We start from the raw sequence: 16,198 nt of genomic DNA, 5'->3' as shown, positions 1-16,198 counted from the left end.
ACAGCACGATAGAGCGATAGATAGAAATGGATGGATGGATAAACCTATAGCACGATAGAACGATAGTTAGAACAATAGATGGATGGATGGATAAAATTATAGCAAGATAGAATGATAGATAGAAATGGATGCATGGATAAAACTATAGAACGATGGATGGATGGATGGATGGATGGATAAAATTATAGCACGATAGAATGATAGATAGAAATGGATGGATGGATAAAACTATAGAACGATGGATGGATGGATGGATAAAACTATAGCACGATAGAACGATAGTTAGAACAATAGATGGATGGATGGATAAAATTATAGCACGATAGAATGATAGATAGAAATGGATGGATGGATGGATGGATAAAACTATAGCACGATAGAACGATAGTTAGAACAATAGATGGATGGATGGATGGATGGATGGATGGATGGATGGATGGATGGATGGATGGATGGATGGATAAAATTATAGCACGATAGAATGATAGATAGAAATGGATGGATGGATGGATGGATGGATGGATGGATGGATGGATAAAACTATAGAACGATGGATGGATGGATGGATAAAACTATAGCATGATAGAACAATAGATAGAATGATGGATGGATGGATAAAACTATAGCACGATAGAGCGATAGATAGAAATGCATGGATGGATAAAACTATAGCACGATAGAACGATAGTTAGAACAATAGATGGATGGATGGATAAAATTATAGCACGATAGAATGATAGATAGAAATGGATGGATAAAACTATAGAACGATGGATGGATGGATAAAACTATAGCACGATAGAACGATAGTTAGAACAATAGATGGATGGATGGATGGATAAAACTATAGCACGATAGAACGATAGTTAGAACAATAGATGGATGGATGGATAAAATTATAGCACGATAGAATGATAGATAGAAATGGATGGATGGATGGATAAAACTATAGCACGATAGAACGATAGTTAGAACAATAGATGGATGGATGGATGGATGGATGGATGGATGGATAAAATTATAGCACGATAGAATGATAGATAGAAATGGATGGATGGATGGATGGATGGATGGATGGATGGATGGATGGATGGATAAAACTATAGAACGATGGATGGATGGATGGATAAAACTATAGCATGATAGAGCGATAGATAGAAATGGATGGATGGATAAAACTATAGCACGATAGAACGATAGTTAGAACAATAGATGGATGGATGGATAAAACTATAGCACGATAGAGCGATAGATAGAAATGGATGGATGGATAAAACTATAGCACGATAGAACGATAGTTAGAACAATAGATGGATGGATGGATACAATTATAGCACGATAGAATGATAGATAATGGATGGATGGATGGATAAAACTATAGAACGATGGATGGATGGATAAAACTATAGCACAGCACAACAAAGATGATAGATAGATAGATAGATAGATAGATAGATAGATAGATAGATAGATAGATAGATAGATAGATAGATAGATAGATAGATAGATAGATAGATAGATGATAAAATGACGTGGGAGTGAGTAAATAATTCTTCAACATGCCATCGCAAGGTAAGTGTTCACAAGAACTCTCACACAGTGTAATCACAACCACACCTTGGGTAATTTCACGACAACTATAGGGAACCTAAAGCTAACAACTGAGTTTAAATTAAATTTCCAATCACTCAGGCTTGTTAAATAAGACGGAAGGAGCGCTTAGAGACTACAGCTGCACTGAGCTGTCTCTGGCCTTGCAGAAGTGTTATGAGTAATTAAGACTCGGTTGGAAGCGGTTTTGGACCGCTAGAGGACTGTAACTGTACACTTATTGTTATCGACTTCTCTGCGGCTGCCAAAAGGTTACGCGTGTTACACAATACAGAAGATGATCAGGAGCAAGACACTTGAAGATGAGTTTTCTCAGCATAAATCCTCATGCAAAAATATTATTTAAAAAATGAGATGCACATCTTCTCATCATCTATTCATTTTTAAGAAGGGTTTTAGAATAGGTCCTCACTTATTTATGAATCAAAGGTGTTTCTTGTGTCTCACAAATATTACTTAGACCTTCATTGTAATGCAGGATCACATGTTATAAACACTCGTGTGCACAAATGGAGCTGGGAATTGTCAGGGGTGTGTGGTTGCAATAATGCACACGGCGATGGAGAATTCACAATAATCTTTTAATAAACAAAATCCAAGAGAACACGCAGGAGAATCACCAGGAAATAACTCAACACCATTTACACATAAACTCAAATGAGACTGAACCAAGAACTGAGGAAACTAAGCGCTTAAATTCACGGGGGGAGATAATTAACCAGAACAGAAACAGATGCGGGATTAATTAACAACCAAGGAAACTAACTAGGAAAACAGAACACAGGGAAATGAGCACAAAACACAAAAGACTAAACAGGGGGGTATTCCAGAAAGCAGGTTATGTGACATACCCAGGTATGTTTAAGCGTAAGTAAGCGGATAAACTCAACTTTCAGTTCCAAAAACGGAGGTAACTTTCAGTGTACAACCTGAACATAACCTGCTTCGGAGCAGCTCATGCGTGATGCACCCCAGATGTGTATTCCAGAAAGCAAGGTTATCTAACCATCAAACATACCCTGAACTCTCGGTTGATTAAACCAAACTTTGCTTACTCGAGGTATGCTGGTTCCAAAAACTCAAGGGTATGTTCATGATTAACACAACAGACATTCTCAACAGAGCGACGAAGAAAAAGCTTGCCATACTTCTTTCCTCTTCTTTTGTTAAATGCTGATTTACATAAGTGCATATAGACACCTATTTGGTTTTAATCACTGTGAATAAGAACTATATTGTTTGTTTGATGCTAATTATACTATAAAAAGAAAGACTAATTAAACTAAATACAGTCTGTGCTTGCAAAGATAACATGGCTGTATACGTTTTATTTTTTGTTTATTCATTTTGCTTCCACGTTGCTTGAAAGGTAAGATATATCATATCATGTATTTTATTATAGAAATACATTATAGCATAGAAAAATGAAAAATAAAACGTCTGAATGCAGATCAACAATGTGTGAGATGAGAATTATACAGCTAGGCCTATATATTATAATAAAATTAACATTACCTTGTTTTAATAGCTCTTTATATATCGATATAAATATATATATATTGTTGTGCGCAATCTGTCACGGCCACTGGAGCCTCATCAATAGGGCACGCATGCGCTGAACACCTCTGAAGTAAACTAATCTAAAACTAAATCCTAAAATTTGCAGAGGCCAGCTGTAGTTCACCCTCAATAGCGGGAGTGTGTGCGGGGCTTTCTTTCATCCCCACGAACTAAGAAACTAGCTAGGAAAACAGAATGCAGGAAAATGAGCACAAGGAGATTTACAGTAAACAAACAAGAAGCTAAAAGGACTAAACATGCTTGTGATAGCTATTCACCACTGTTGTCAGTGCCCTAAAACTAGGTTAGCCTAGATGTACTGCCATTTAACGCATTTAGTGAACATAGTCAGTTGTCTTTATTTACTGGTTGTGACAAAGTAGCAAATCATTATATGTTGAACACACTCACTCAAACACCAACTGCCTTGGAGCCTTCTGTAAATGGGTACAGTTATATGAACTAAAGCCTGGGAGTTAAAAACATAAAAAAAGAAAGTATATTTTCCTATATTAATATTCCCATGACTACATACACCTTATTTTATTCTAATACAGAATTAATCTATAATAATGTAATAATAAATCAAAAATAATATGCAATATCAAGTAGCATAAAAGACCAAATTATAAATGGTCACACCTGCTCTTACCTTAAAAATAAGGTGGATATAATTTCACATAATATATTTTATGTGTTTCAAGTGTCCCTTGCATTTTAAAAAATATTACTGAGTGTTTAATTATAATGCCTCACTTTCTTAACACTCTTCTGCAATTTATGGAGCTGGAGATTCACCAGGCACAGTTGTTGTCAGTATACTTTTTTACTGTTTTTCTCATTTACTTTGGCTCAATTCCAGATTTTTCTCAAACCATTGTTCAAATCTCCTAAAAATATTTGTCTTGTTCACATCAAATTTGAATTTCTTATGAAATTAAGCAAATAGCACATGTTTTGGCTCATGTGTGCAAAATAATAAGTAAATTGTCAATTTGCACATGGCTTGCTGATCAAAACCGTTGAGTTGATTCTCAGTGAAATTGTCAGCTCTTCACAACTTCTAAACATTCTTTGATCACATGCAAAATGAGCCATTCAATAATCAAAATCTGTCAGACATCCATGTGTATTCCATACATATCTTTGACATGGAATGTCTGTGATATACACTCACCTAAAGGATTATTAGGAACACCTGTTCAATTTCTCATTAATGCAATTATCTAATCAACCAATCACATGGCAGTTGCTTCAATGCATTTAGGGGTGTGGTCCTGGTCAAGACAATCTCCTGAACTCCAAACTGAATGTCAGAATGGGAAAGAAAGGTGATTTAAGCAATTTTGAGCGTGGCATGGTTGTTGGTGCCAGGCGGGCCGGTCTGAGTATTTCACAATCTGCTCAGTTACTGGGATTTTCACGCACAACCATTTCTAGGGTTTACAAAGAATGGTGTGAAAAGGGAAAAACATTCAGTATGCGGCAGTCCTGTGGGCGAAAATGGCTTGTTGATGCTAGAGGTCAGAGGAGAATGGGCCGACTGATTCAAGCTGATAGAAGAGCAACTTTGACTGAAATAACCACTCGTTACAACCGAGGTATGCAGCAAAGCATTTGTGAAGCCACAACACGCACAACCTTGAGGCGGATGGGCTACAACAGCAGAAGACTCCACCGGGTACCACTCATCTCCACTACAAATAGGAAAAAAAGAGGCTACAAATTGCAAGAGCTCACCAAAATTGGACAGTTGAAGACTGGAAAAATGTTGCCTGGTCTGATGAGTCTCGATTTCTGTTGAGACATTCAGATGGTAGAGTCAGAATTTGGCGTAAACAGAATGAGAACATGGATCCATCATGCCTTGTTACCACTGTGCAGGCAGGTGGTGGTGCTGTAATGGTGTGGGGGATGTTTTCTTGGCACACTTTAGGCCCCTTAGTGCCAATTGGGCATCGTTTAAATGCCACGGCCTACCTGAGCATTGTTTCTGACCATGTCCATCCCTTTATGGCCACCATGTACCCATCATCTGATGGCTACTTCCAGCAGGATAATGCACCATGTCACAAAGCTCGAATCATTTCAAATTGGTTTCTTGAACCTGACAATGAGTTCACTGTACTAAAATGGCCCCCACAGTCACCAGATCTCAACCCAATAGAGCATCTTTGGGATGTGGTGGAACGGGAGCTTCGTGCCCTGGATGTGCATCCCACAAATCTCCATCAATATGGGCCAACATTTCTAAAGAATGCTTTCAGCACCTTGTTGAATCAATGCCACGTAGAATTAAGGCAGTTCTGAAGGCGAAATGGGCTCAAACACAGTATTAGTATGGTGTTCCTAATAATCCTTTAGGTGAGTGTATGTTAAATTGGCAAATGTTGCCTTTATGACTTTACATGTAGAAATGTGTCAAATGGACATGCAAATATTTACATGTAGCACATTGCTACTAAAATAAATGTACTGTTTACCGTGCATATTATTTTCTGTGTACTACAGTATTTATGTTTCCCTACAAACCTTTATAATGTTGAAATCAGTAGCCTACTTAAAAAGCTCAGTGGGATACCAATAGCATTCAGCGAGACAGAACCAAAATGATTGTATAGGGCAGTAAACAGCCAATGTCAGCAAAAAAGAAGAACAAAAATGAAATTTGTACATAACATTTTCAGTGTTGACTTGGGAAAAAAAAAAAAACGGTACAGTACACTTTGATCAGCACTGCTCACACAATGACAGAAAAACTTTACATTTTAGTGGCATTGGCCAATTTACTGACACAATAACTAGGTTAAAGCATAAAATAACAGTTTTGGGTGAGTCATTACATTTTGCAGAGTCGTGATGATGTCCCATAGGACAGTTGTGACAATATACTTACAGTTTAGAGAATGATTAAAAAAAAGCCAAAGCAATTGAGGAAAACCTGTAAATTGATTTAACCCTTAATCGCATACCTTGGGTCTTTAGTAACCCGGGACGCCATTCACTACGTCCTCATTCATTTTTTAAAGTTAGACATCAATCTTCTTAGTATTCCTCAATCAATTAATTATAAACAATATAGCAAGAATTTTTTTATAAAATTATAATGTCTGATACAAAAGTTTGAAGTAACGTTACCGCAGGCAGAAAACAAAAGAATAGAAAGTATCATCACCAAACCTTGAAGTGGCTCAGCGATTTACTGCAGAGCAAGTATTGAACGCTATAAAATATTAGAATCACTGTCATTTAATGGTGGATCTGGTGAAGAAGCTGTCAGCGATCAAAATATTGATTTTGAAGATGTTGAAAATGATAGTTTTGAGAATGTACTGGGAAATGAGCTCTGATGAGGACAGTGATGATGGTATTAAACATCTGCTCAAACTGAACCCTTGCCAGCTCCAAAAGGTAACAAAATATGCTTTATTTTATTCTTCTGTAATTGATACTCTAATATCAGGAGATTTTTATATTATTGTGACAAGTAGAGATCCATTCGTGTTAGATATAGATCCGGGTCGCTAAAGACCCGAATATGTAATAATGATTGGCAAAACATTAATGAATTTAAGGGTTAAGTCTGGTGTATGACCTCGCATTCTCATCCATGGTGCACAGGGCTGGATCCTAGCAGCCGCGCAAGACACCCACTCCACTTTTCTGTTGCTCATTCTCAGCAATTTTATGGGATTGAGCCCCCTCTCCGTTCCGCCTCCAACTTTCATTGGAAATGAACTGTCCTAGCGGGTGACTTCTACCGAGCAGCACCTTAAACTATACTTCTCTCCCTGCTGCCCCACCTCCACTGCTATCTGTACATCTGTATCTGTTTATACTGCTGCTGTCTCTAAGCCCACTAAAAAGTTTCCTTTAAAGCCGGCATGAAACAAAATTTGCAATTGTCTTTTCTTCCCTGTTGTGATGTACATCCGAGTGAAACATTTTCAAACAAGGAAAAATGATAGCCATATCAATCAGGAAATCCTATTAATATCTTTATTATTGTTGTTATTGTTTGAAGGAGTGGGAGGAGAGTGAGAAAAGAGGGGAGAAAGAAAGAAAAGAGGAAAAAAATAACCGAATTTTTAAGAACCGAATACCCTAAAACACTCAACACCCCCAAAGGACATGTAGAATTTATAATTATAAGGTTTTTCTTTTCTCTACCTTTTTGTTTTGCTTTGTTCTGTTTTTATTCTTGTTTTTTTTTCTTCTCCCCTTATATTGTTGTGTTTTGTCGATATGTATTTTGTACAATTTCTGTATGTCTACCACTCGTTCTTGCACTAAAACAAAACAAGGAAAAGGCGAGACTTAAAGGATTAGATCACCCAAAAATGAAAATTCTGTCAGTAATTACTCTCCCTCATGTTGTTCCAACCCCGTAAGACTTCTGTTCATCTTCGGAACACAAATTGAGATATTTTTGATGAAATCTGAGAGCTGTCTCACTCCTTCATAGGCTGCAAGGTAATTTCATCTGCCAGCCCAGAAAAGTTAGTAAAGACATCGTTAAAATAGTCCAAGTGACTACAGTGGCTCAACCTTAAGTTTATCAAGCGACGAGAATACTTTTTGTGCGAAAAACAAACAAAAATAACAACTTTTATTCAACTATTCATTTTCTTCCGTGTGGGCCTCGAGTGAGTTCACGAGAGCGCCACGCATGCGCGAGAACTGAGAAGATGACAAAGATGGGTCTCGATATAGTGTTTAAAATGGTTCTAAAGTGTGCATTTCCTGGATGTCTGAATCGTGAGAAACCAACGAGAAAACGTAAAAGTGCCTTACCAATACCGCAAAATGAATGGCTTACCTTTCTCACTTTCCCATCAAATGATCGTGAGGCCCACGCAGATGGAAATGAATAGTTGAATAATAGTCGTTATTTTTGTTTGTTTTTCGCACAAAAAGTATTCTCGTCGCTTGATAAACTTAAGGTTGAGCCACTGTAGTCACTTGGACTATTTTAACGATGTCTTTACTAACTTTTCTGGGCCGGCAGATGAAATTACCTTGCAGCCTATGGAGGAGTGAGCCAGCTCTCAGATTTCATCAAAAATATCTTAATTTGTGTTCCGAAGATGAACGAAAGTCTTACGGGGTTGGAACAACATGAGGGAGAGTAATACTGACAGAATTTTCATTTTTGGGTGAACTAACCCTTTAATTTTGTTGATCTATAATTGATTGGATCATTGTCGTTTGGTATTGCTGCAATAATGTGGGTGACAGGTTGCTGGAGGTCGCGCCAGTGCACGTCATCAGAGAAGACATGACGTTGGTGACTTAACAGAGGGCATTTACATTTACATTTATTTAATTCGATTTTTAAAAAAAAATGATTATGACTTACAAATGAAAAGTAATAGAAAACAGAAGATATTATTAATACAAGGTAGAATACAAGTCTGTACTACAGTAGTTCGACACTACAGCCTAAGTGCATTCATTTATTTATGCAAGTTTCTTTTTAAAGTGCAAAAAGGCAAAGTGCAAATAGGCTTGTTAGTTAGTCAAGTGCTCACAGTTTTCGCAGCTCGGGTGAAGGTTGGGTGTTTTGCATCATGTGACGGTGAGTGTTAAAGTTTTTGAAAGTGGCCTTGTACCATGCTGTGATTTCACCACCAAACTTGAGGCAAGCACATTTTGAAGGGATGGCTTGTATTATTTTAATTTAATGTTAATAAGTTAATCAAATTAGCAATGCAACCAAATTTACATTCCTGCATTTGGCAGATGATTATGTAGGATGGATGGATGGATGGATGGATGGATGGATGGATAGATAGAGTTCAGTCTCATCACACTTTCTAATCGCAGCATTAGAAACACCCACAAGGCCACAAGGACCGTACAAGGTCACGGAGAGATTTGTGTGAGTCCAGGGATGCAGCCTTCTATTTACACTCATCAAATATGTACTTAACCTGGGTCAGCTGATCAAAGACTCATGAGTCGAAGTCTACAGATGATGCATGAAGGCTCCCCATGGATGTAATGGCTATGTTATGATTTACAGTGTCTGTATTAGCAGGGGATATTAATTACCGGGAACGGAGTGACAGGAACAATGGGACGAGGAGTGGGACGTCTCTGCTCTGGCGTTCTTCAACATCTCCCCCTGCAGCAAGGCCGACAGCAGCCCACTGGGCTTTACATTCGCCCTTCAGAAGCCCTCTCCCAGCCAGGAGCATCTGGAGAGAGAGAGAGAGAGAGAGAGAGAGAGAGATGGAAACAAGAGATCAGAAAGATAAAGAGGATGATCCATGAAAGCAAAAAAGAGGAGTGGAAGAATCTGGTTAAAAATAAAAAGGCCTTTTGAGGAACTGGAGCACCAAAACAAGAGAAACGACAAAGGAGAGCGTTAAAGAGGGAACCTAAACAGTAAAGAAAGATAGAGTCAGTGCTTATGAAAGCCTTTATGAGTCCCTGTGATCCATTTTGCCATAACTCACATAAGCAATGGCTCAATGATCAGAGCGTGGTCACAGAATCATCTCTCTTGAACCAGAATCTTTCTCCTTCCTTACTCTCCCTCCGGCCGCCTGCAGCAAGCTATGACACCTCAGGACAAGACCACACTGAAGGAGGATGTTAACATGGTACTGAAACAAATAAAAAAACAACAGACAGTCTGAAACATCCATATCCTCACATTGATAAAACGCCTGTGATGTTCATTCCTGTTGATCCATGCAGCCCAACTCTTCTGACGTTTACAGAATGTCGAGGAAAGGATATACGGACGTTGTGCATCCAGCTTCGTGTGTATTCTCATCCCATCAGGACCTTGAAAGGAGCCCGTCGCTGATTTAATCAGCAGGCTTTTTGTTGACTTTTTCTCAGAACAGGAATTATTGATTGGTGATGTCACCGCGATAAGCAAAAATGCCAGATAAATGGCAATGAAAGGCATGCAGTTCGCAGACGCCTCACCTTCCTCTCAATCAAATACAGTGTGCCGAGAGAGAAGCTTTGATGCAAACTGTGAATGTCACTTTCATTCTCATTACAGAAATTTCCCAAAGGACATGCGCGGTGACAACGGTTAATATACAATCAACAACAGCTAGTTAATAAACAATTAAAAGAATGCCTCGAATAATTGAAACCGCCTCTGATAGTGTTACTGATTAGATTGTTAAATCGCTTCTTATAATGTCTCAATTATGAGAAACGTATCTATTGTTGCATGACTTAAATGAAAGATATTCTCTAAGCAAATCACTGTCAGCGAACTAAACATAGAATCAAGCTTCATTTGATATTGAATTAGATTGGATTACAGATAATTGCAGCTCCTGTAAAATTCCACAGCAAAACAGGTCATGTAATGAGGTTACTAAATAAACCGATGGCAGACAGAAATGAAGACAAATTCTGGAAAAATTGAACAGACAGGGACAAGTTGGAAACACTAAAGGGTATGACATGAGGGCATTTTTGAGAATCTTCACTGATCAGGAATCCAAGTTTGAAACACCCAGGACGCCATGACATTTCTCCCACCATGAATTTAATTACTGGGGTAACTAAGGGCAATAGGAAAAAGGAAAAGGACAGAGAGAGAGAGAGAGAGAGAGAGAGAGAGAGAGAGAGAGAGAGAGAGAGAGAGAGAAAGAAAGAAAGAAACGTGATACACAACAACTACAAAGTGGAGCACTACTGCCCTCTGTTGATTTGAAAGATTAAGCCATTTGATCTCATATTTGTCAGGATTTTACTCTTTGAATAGGGCAATAAAATAAACTGCAAACTGCACTTTTGTTTACAGTAAAATATACTGTAAACACAAAAATGTTTACAGTATATTTTACTCCTGTAACCCATATAGCAAACTATAGCTAAAATACACTATAGGCTAATGTAAATTGATTGATGTGATTGATTACTTACTCAAGTCACGGTTTACCAGACAACGGGAGGTCATTCAGATTTTTTAAAGAAGAAATTAAATTGTAGATTTCATGATCTTTCTCGTAAGCCTAACCTATGAGTTCGAGAACACGAATGGTTTTCGTTCTGCCTCTAGTCTTCAACAGTCGCGCGCACGCACACACACACTTGTCCGATTGATTATTTGGGGTGATTGTTTTACGCATGCGTGTTGCTCAAATAGATGATGTCATTGAAGGCACCGATGAAATGAAGGCACAGTTCAATGAAATAGGCCTACCAGCTGTTTGGCAAGAATTTATAATAATCCTCGGAATAAATGGGTCTGTCTTAGTTTTGAGTGTCTTCTGTTTGGTATAGCTATGTTGGGTTTATTAATAAACAACTTTGAGGAACAATGTGTTTATATGTTCTAATAAATTAGCCTAATAAAGAAAGCAGAAAACAGTTGATTCAGCAGGAATAGCTATTTGTTGGATAGCCTACAGTAGGGCTCGAATATTATTTATTTATTAATGGCCCAGGTGTTTGGAAAAATCAAATATGTTTACAATGTAAAGTTCACCACGTCCAAACACTTCGGGAGTTCCGCTATTTCCGCCTCTCTCTGGTAAAGTTTATAGATGCTACATTACTGCCATCTGTCGGAATAGAGAAAACGCCACGACCATTTAAATCCCTCTAGAAGCATTCCATAGTAGTTTTTTTAAGCTGGTCTAGGATGGTGGTGTACCTGTTTATTATAAGTCATTCTTATTAGCCTTAATTATTATTCGTCAGTATGCAGTCAATCAATGTATATAAGTAGAGAAGACATCTCATTACTCCCTCTGTTGTTTGCAGCCACGTCTTTATTTAAAACGGACTCATTAATTACCTGCAACTCTTCAGGTGTGGATTGTATGCAGACCTCTCTGGCAATCGCATGTCTCAGAATCTGTTGTGAAAGCAACGTTATTTGGAGTTATTTATTTATGGATGTCACTGCTAAATTGTTTGCCTATGAATGAGCCACGCGCCTCTCGGTTTCCATATGGCACCATGACGCGTCATGTTGAGTTTTACTGATGATCATGCAGAATTATAGATTTTCAGATTACCATAACACTTTATAATAACTTTCAGTAATCCATCTTCTCAGTCAACATATATACCTTCTTTTTTTTTTTTTTTTTTTTTTTTTTTTTTTTTTTTTTTATATTAATACTTTTATTGAGCAGAGATGCCTCAAATTGTTTAAAAAAAAAAAGTGACAGTATAAAGGCATTTACATGGTTTAAAAAAGGTTCTATTTCAAATGAATTCTGTTCTTTTGAAGATTGTATTTATCAAAGCCTGAAAAAGTATATCACAGGTTTTACTAATATTTAAGAACTATTTTTGCTCTATTTTTAATCATATTGAAATTGCCTTGGTTAGCACAAGAGACGTATGATCCCAAATTTTTAAATGACAAAAATACAAAATATAATATATCTAAATATATGACGTAAATAGCCAGCATGGCAGAAGATGCTAATGCCAACAATTCCACATTTGCTATGCAAACTTTTGAACGAGTATAACTTCCTTGACAAAAATTAAATTATTTTTAATTAAGAGTTTTTAACTAAATCACTAGAGTTAACATTTACGTAATCAGACTTTTGACTCAAAACCAGTTACTGAGATATAGGCTAGCCTATAGTGAATATATTAAAAAATATATTATTTTATGAAAATATCAAAGTTTCAAAACTCTCCATGTCACAGTAAAAAAATACAATAAAAGCATAGGACATATAGGCTATTTTAATGTGCACTATGTTAACCATAGCCTACTACTTTACTGCACATATCTGTGGTTAATATTGACTGTAGCCTAGCCTACTTTATCGCTAACTTGCACTCCCAAAGTACATATTGCATTCAGCTGAACTTTTTTCTTGTAGAGCTTCTGTAGCCTACAGATGAAATGAACTCTGTTTAGTCATTGAATAATTTTCCTGTTTATCACTGCTTCTGAATAAAAGCGTAATTTAAATAGCCTAAAGGTGACCTGACTTGACTTTACCCAATGTTGGTTTGTGGTATTGCACTTTTTTCACTTTTTGTCATATGGTCCCCTGTGGTTTTGTGCATTAGCCTATATGTTAGGCGTGTTAATTGTGAAAGTGTTTATGACAACCTAATAAAAACAGCATTGAAAAAAAGGTTTTGCATTTGGGTAAATATGCTAATTATAACTAATATTTTTGGTAGCTCATCTGAGCAAGATTGGCCGCTATTCTTAAACATCGAAGATCTGATCAATGGAACAATTGCATTGAACAAATGGTTATGTATTGACGGCATTGATCCATCATAATATAATGTGGATTTTAATGAGCCCTTAGGCTCAACAGAATATTACTTCCCTTCCTAAAATTAATGAGCCGCTAATTTGCTTAATTTGCGGGTAAACCCCTAAATTAGACTCAGAGTGACAAGACAGTATCTAAGCAGCACGTCCGTACCTCGGGCTGAATTGGAATAATTACATGGGGCTGAGATCAAGGGCGGTGTTGAGATAGGCCGAGCGATTTTCACTGTTTCTCTGTGATATTGTCTATTGTGTGAAAAGTGGAAGCGTTCGATCTCTGCAGGTCTTTAATTAACTAAAGGAAAAACAGGCGATGCACGCGCACCCCGGGTCAGACGCGGATCATTCACCCGCGCTTGACTGAGCTCTGAAGAAAGAATCCATCGTTTCAGGCTGAATTTATCGATGTATTATTACTATTAGCTTTTAACATAAACACGAGCTAGATGTTCTATTGAACCTTTCATGTTTGTCGTGGGCGTGGCGCATATTTTCATCTGGCCGGTTGCCTGCTTAGACCTCTCTGGCAGTTATAATCACTTGTTTTGTTTTCTTCAAAACTGGTCCTGACTTTTTTAAGTCAGTTAGCCAATATAAAAAGTCATTAGTCTAATTTAAATCGGAAAAGAAAGAATAATTACCTCTTTGTTAGAGGCTAAGTGTATGCAACTGGTCTAAAATAGGCGCTCACAAAATCGCGTGCCTGAGGATGTAACCATAGACCTTATTCAGAGCAGCGCTATGACGAAAGCGATGATGTTTTCAATGGCACACACACACTTTTCCTCAGCTCATGTTATCTGGAATTTTTTGTCTACTTAAATGTCCTGGAAATATATTTGCAGTTTTTCGTCAGCAGAACAATCCAATCCAAAAACACATTGAAAAAAATATATATGACCAATAAGTAATGACAACATATGTTTTTACATCGCTTTAACTCATCAAAATAATAAGTGAACTTTTTTTTTTTACACATTTTTTAAAGTCAGTTTAATGTAGGCCTTTATTTAAGTTGAAATGACTTAAGCATCCAAGTTGATTGAACTTAAAAATTTAAGGCAGCAACTTCTTTTTCTATAGCTACCTCACAGCCTCTCTCGTCCCTCAACGATGTTGTGAACTAGATCTATAATCTTTGAGCACTTGACAAAATTTATAATGCGCTTATTTATTACTTAATTAAATATGTAAATATCACAAATAAAGCATATAAATCAGTAAAATAAGCTGACATTTGACAAAGGGTGTGTGGTCATTTGGGTTGTCTTATTAATGTCAATCAGGATGAACAATTATTCAAATTCTTATTGAAACAATTAATTTTCAGAATTTATAAGCGAAAACTATCATATTAATTGCATCCATACTTCTGTAGCCTATTGTCTGTTTTTTTTTTTTTTTTTTCATTAATCACTCATCACTTTTGACGCTTTTCTGCCAAAACCTCACTAAACACTGTGCATCAATAACAATAATGACGCCATGGGAGCTCATAAATTGACCTTTGATATGTTCCCAACACCTTCCGCGGTCCTGCACCGTCCGCCACCCCCGTCTCAAGGCCTATACAGCAGATGGGGAGTGTGTCTCTGTCTGCTCAGGGCTGCAGGCTGTTGCGCTGGCAGTAGGGTAGCGAGAATTAAATATTCATGTAAAAAATGAATGGAGAACCCCTGCGCGGAGAGCGTGCCCATTTATTCAGCTCGCGCAAGCCTCATTAACCCGATGACTGGCTAGCAGGTCACGCTGATTTCCTTACCAACATTTAACATCTACCGCCTGTCTCCAAACACACACACACACACACACCAACAGAGAGGAATTTCAGACCTTCCCTTTGGAGTTTCAGAAAAATAATTGGCCTATTCAGATAAAACAGGGTAGGCCTATAGTTTATCATGTCTATTCTTCTGTGCCTCTGTTTTGATGTTTTTTTTTTCTATGTTCAGCAAATGCAGAAATACCAAATGTATTTTTTTTAAAAGTCGTATAGCCTACAAATAGTTGACCACATAGGCTACTTGCAGTTATATGTCAAAATATATATCATTACTGTGTTATTTGCCGCCACTGCCACCAAAAAGAACGATATTAAACAACAAATTACATAAATTAAACAAAATGTAGCCTAGCTTATTTTTAAAACTGAACTTAAACTCGTGGGCTAAATTTAGATGCTGCATGCTATGAGCCTAGAAAGGATTTTTGCGTTTAAAAGACGTCTAGCCGTCCAAACACAGCCCATGACGTCTAGCTTATTATAATTATATTTATATTTCAAAAAACATACAGAGCAGTTTTTGAAAAGGAAGAATAGCCTACTTAACTATGATTTTAAAGAAGCATATGTAATTTTGACTATTATTTTCATTGGCTACTTTTTATAAGAACTGCGCGTGAGGCTCGAGGAGAGCTGGCCCCTGTAAATTAAAATGATGATGTTGCAGTGCTCAGTGATTAACACTGTCATGGACGAGGGGGAAAAAGTGTGAAAGTTAAACGATCCCTGGTTGGTCGCGTCGCAGCATATGGGAGACGTTAGTGTCGGCCTCTGACTGTGAGACGGGTGCCAGGGGACAACAGATGACTGGGCTGAAGTTTGCTACTCTATTCAACTCTCACGAAGAGCAGCCTCAGAGGGGCCACTGTCATCATACTCTCTCTCTCTCTCTCTCTCTCTCTCTCTCTCTCTCTCTCTCTCTCTCTCTCTCTCTCTCTCTCTCTCTCTCTCTCTCTCTCTCTCTCTCTCTCTCTCTCTCTCTCTCTCTCTCTCTCTCTCTC

At 37.6% G+C, this 16,198-nt stretch overlaps 1 long non-coding RNA gene across 1 annotated transcript in view; it reads right to left on the bottom strand.

Moving 5' to 3' along the window:
• Nucleotides 1-11,159, bottom strand: part of LOC130095647 (uncharacterized) — a 99,522-nt gene extending 88,363 nt beyond the window's left edge. The window contains exons 1-2 of the long non-coding RNA XR_008808144.1: nt 11,074-11,159; nt 9,226-9,371 (exon numbers count right to left, since the gene is read on the bottom strand). This is a non-coding gene — a long non-coding RNA (uncharacterized LOC130095647). The remainder of the gene's footprint in view (nt 1-9,225; nt 9,372-11,073) is intronic.
• Nucleotides 11,160-16,198: the final 5,039 nt, after the last annotated feature.

The sequence above is a fragment of the Rhinichthys klamathensis genome, unplaced genomic scaffold (genome assembly GCF_029890125.1).
Source record: "Rhinichthys klamathensis goyatoka isolate OS25496 unplaced genomic scaffold, OSU_Roscu_1.1 h1tg000192l_1, whole genome shotgun sequence".
Taxonomy (NCBI): Eukaryota; Metazoa; Chordata; class Actinopteri; order Cypriniformes; family Leuciscidae; genus Rhinichthys; species Rhinichthys klamathensis.
The sequence above is the reverse complement of the archived record's forward strand: the minus strand, read 5'-3'. Positions and strand labels throughout refer to the sequence as shown.